The sequence below is a fragment of the Salmo salar genome, unplaced genomic scaffold (assembly GCF_905237065.1).
Source record: "Salmo salar unplaced genomic scaffold, Ssal_v3.1, whole genome shotgun sequence".
Lineage (NCBI taxonomy): Eukaryota > Metazoa > Chordata > Actinopteri > Salmoniformes > Salmonidae > Salmo > Salmo salar.
This window is the reverse complement of record NW_025548394.1, coordinates 327,508-331,889: the sequence shown is the minus strand read 5'-3', so window position 1 is coordinate 331,889 and position 4,382 is coordinate 327,508.

Sequence of the window (4,382 nt, the reverse complement as noted above, 5' to 3'; positions counted from 1 at the left end):
ACCATTACCAATTACAGAGGCTACAACAAAACATGCTAACCTCCCACCATTACCAATAACAGAGGTTACAACAAAACATGCTAACCTCTCACCATTACCAATAACAGAGGCTACAACAAAACATGCTAACCTCTCACCATTACCAATAACAGAGACTACAACAAAACATGCTAACCTCTCACCATTACCAATTACAGAGGCTACAACAAAACATGCTAACCTCCCACCATTACCAATAACAGAGGTTACAACAAAACATGCTAACCTCTCACCATTACCAATAACAGAGGCTACAACAAAACATGCTAACCTCTCACCATTACCAATAACAGAGACTACAACAAAACATGCTAACCTCTCACCATTACCAATAACTGAGGATACAACAAAACATGCTAACCTCTCACCATTACCAATAACAGAGGCTACAACAAAACATGCTAACCTCTCATCATTACCAATTTATTTATTTATTTCACCTTTATTTAACCAGGTAGGCAAGTTGAGAACAAGTTCTCATTTACAATTACGACCTGGCCAAGATAAAGCAAAGCAGTTCGACACATATAACAACACAGAGTAACACATGGAGTTAAACAAATGTAACCCTCTCACCAGGCTTGAATATGACTTTCACAATATTAACATATGTAGAGTATCTCAGCAGCATGGGATGTTAGGTGAGAAGGACATCTCCAATATGAATTCCTATTGTAAACTATCTAGGGTTATGACAATAGGGTATTAACTTCAGATGAAATGATTATAGGTTTCTGTTATTGAATCAGGATAAACCATCCCATGCATTAAATTAAAACAATCAATGACTCCACCAAGGCAACATACATAACGTTCCATATGTGTATTAAAACATTTTCAAACACAAATACATGTTCAGACACAACATCAAAAGAAAAAATAAATAATAATAAACCCCAATGAGTCGTGCACAACCCGTGTCCAAATTAAGCCCCTCACATTGTGGTTACTCACTACTTGGTAGATATTCCCTCAGCGAAGTATGGCAGTTCCATGCAGGTTTCCTCACCAAGTCCAAGGCAGCACAGCGACCCATGCAGACAGTACTCCTTAGTAACCGATATCCCCATGGCAACACGAACTCGTTAAGCTTCCCAAGCAATTATCTCCCGGTGTCACACGATGCTAGGCTAACCTCTAGGCTGGCTAATACCTCCACGACGAGACGGTAGCTTCAGTCTTTACTAAGTTTTAACTAAATTATAACAACTCTTTTATTAAATAAAACATGTATTTCCCTTCATGTCTTAGTAGCTATGGGTTTTGTTGTAGTTCTGTCGTCTTCTTTTATAATTTTTCTTCACCAACCGTCCTGAGGTAAAACGTCCATCCTTTCATCAACGTCTTTTTCCCTCCCGTTAACCAGGTCAACTCCCATTGGCCACAACTTAACAAGCGACCTTATTGGTCAAAACGTAAACTTCAAAGTAAAACAAACTATTCACTTATACATTAAATAAATATTTCTTCAAAAAGCATAATGCATTAACAACATTACAGTTTAGGAGCAATTCAATCATCTTTTAAATATAATACCAATTAATTATAACAAATAAACTCAATACTTGGTTCAAACAAGGGTATTACACAAACATACAGTCAATAATACAGTAGAAAAATAAGTCTATATACAATGTGAGCAAATGAAGTGAAATAAGGGAAGTAAAGGCAAAAAAAAGGCCATGGTGGCAAAGTAAATCCAATATAGCAAGTAAAACACTGGAATGGTAGATATGCAGTGGAAGAAAGTGCAAAGTAGAAATATAAATAATGGGATGCAAAGGAGCTAAATAAATAAATACAGTAGGGGAAGAGGTAGTTGGGCTAAATTATAGATGGGCTATGTAAAGGTGCAGTAATCTGTGGGCTGCTCTGACAGCTGGTGCTTAAAGCTAGTGAGGGAGATAAGTGTTTCCAGTTTTAGAGATTTTTGTAGTTCGTTCCAGTCATTGGCAGCAGAGAACTGGAAGAAGAGGCGGCCGAAGGAGGAATTGGCTTTGGGGGTGACCAGGGAGATATACCTGCTGGAGCGCGTGCTACAGGTGGGTGCTGCTATGATGACCAGTGAGCGGAGATAAGGGGGACTTTACCTAGCATGGTCTTGTAGATGACCTGGAGCCAGTGGGTTTGGCGACGAGTATGAAGCGAGGGCCAGACAACGAGAGCGTACAGGTCGCAGTGGTGGGTAGTACTGTATATGGGGATTTGGTGACAAAACGGATGGCACTGTGATAGACTGCATCCAATTTATTGAGTAGGGTATTGGAGGCTATTTTGTAAATGACATCGCCGAAGTCGAGGATCGGTAGGATGGTCAGTTTTATAAGGGTATGTTTGGCCGCATGAGTGAAAGATGCTATGTTGCGAAATAGGAAGCCAATTCTAGATTTAACTTTGGATTGGAGATGCTTATAGTGAGTCTGGAAGGAGAGTTTACAGTCTAACCAGACACCTAGGTATTTGTAGGTGTCCACATATTCTAAGTCAGAAGCATCCAGAGTAGTGATGCTGGACGGGCGGGCAGGTGCAGGCAGCGATCGGTTGAAGAGCATGCATTTAGTTTTACTTGTAGTTAAGAGCAGTTGGAGGCCACGGAAGGAGAGGTGTATGGCATTGAAGCTCGTCTAGAGGTTAGTTAACACAGTGTCCAAAGAAGGGCCAGAAGTATACAGAATAACACCAATAACAGAGGGGGTCTGATCTTTGTGCCTCTGTAAATTTCTCATTCATCATCATTAACGATTCATTCATGATTATTCATAATCATGGTAGCATCCACATGAATGTAGAAGTGTTCAGAAACATCTTCTATTCTTACTGACAATACAAGTGAAGTGACTCCAAAATGACAGGACATTATTCACCATTCAGTTTCTATTAGGAAAAACATTATCTAAAACACAACCAAAACAAACTGCAAATGAATTCAACAAGTTTGTAGAATCACAAGCTTGATGTAATCTCTGCAGGCATGGAACATGGGACCAAATACTAAACTTCTGACTACTTTAATACAATATAAGTGAATTTGTCCAAATAATTAAGACTTCTTCAAATGGGAGAACTACGTACAGAAAGTGCTTTAATTTCTAAACGGTAAAACAGATATGTATGAAAATACCCTCAAATAAAAGGTGACATTCTGTAAGGTCACCTAATATGAAACAACTCAAATCCAAAATGCTGGATCATAGCACCACATTTAAAACTGTAAGCTTCACTGTCCAAACACATATGGTGTGTACTATGTGTGCCTGGTAAACACATGTGGATCTGGTGAACAGTTATCACTTGTTGACCAACTACAGGAATACTGACCTCAGAATCTCCAGTTTACAGTGGGGATTCCCCAGTCCAGCAGAGAGCAGCTCCACTCCTGAATCCTTCAGGTCATTGTTACTCAGGTCCAGCTCTCTCAGGTGTGAGGGGTTTGACCTCAGAGCTGAGACCAGAGAAGCACAGCCTTCCTCTGTGACTCCACAGCCTGACAGCCTGACAAAGAGATCATCATGACTTCACAAACATACTGTTAATTTAACGAGTAGTGTAGAAGGACAATGGCATTTGGTTTATTCTCTCAAACAACATATAGATTCATCTTCCGTCTCCTAGAATTGTATTGTCATATTGTTATACTAATCGGATTTATTCAATATGTTATTCAATATAAAATTATATACATATTATAATACATATTTTTCTCTAAACATAATATTTCTTCCTGATGAATACTTCTTATATGTCATTTTATTTACTCACAGAGCAGCACTGGAGGCTTTGACCACTGGCAGCAGCCTCAGAAGACCTTCCTCTGATCTGGAGTATTTCTTCAGGTCAAACACATCCAGCTCCTTTTCTGAAGTCAGCAACACAAAGACCAGAGCTGACCACTGTGCAGGTGACAGGTTGGGTTTTGAGACACTTCCTGAACTCAGGTAGCTTTGGATCTCCTCCACTAGAGAATGGTCATTCATTTCATTCAGACAGTGGAACAGATTGATGCTCCTCTCTGGAGAGGGATTCTCCCTGATCTTCTTCTTGATGTACTTGACTGTTTCTTCATGGGTCTGTGAGCTGATTCTTGTCTTTGTCAGTAGACCTCGTAAGTGCTTCTGATTGGACTCCAGTGAGAGGCCCAGAAGGAAGCGGAGGAAAAGGTCCAGGTTTCCTGTCTCACTTTGTAAGGCTTTATCCACAGCACTCTTGTAGACAGTAACTTCAGTAACTTCAGGCTTGTCTCTGAACAGCGAGAAAAAGTATCTGAACATTGATTGAGGTTCATCCATTAGATTCTCATTGTTGTTGATGAATGAGAGGAACACATACACAGCAGCCAGAAACTC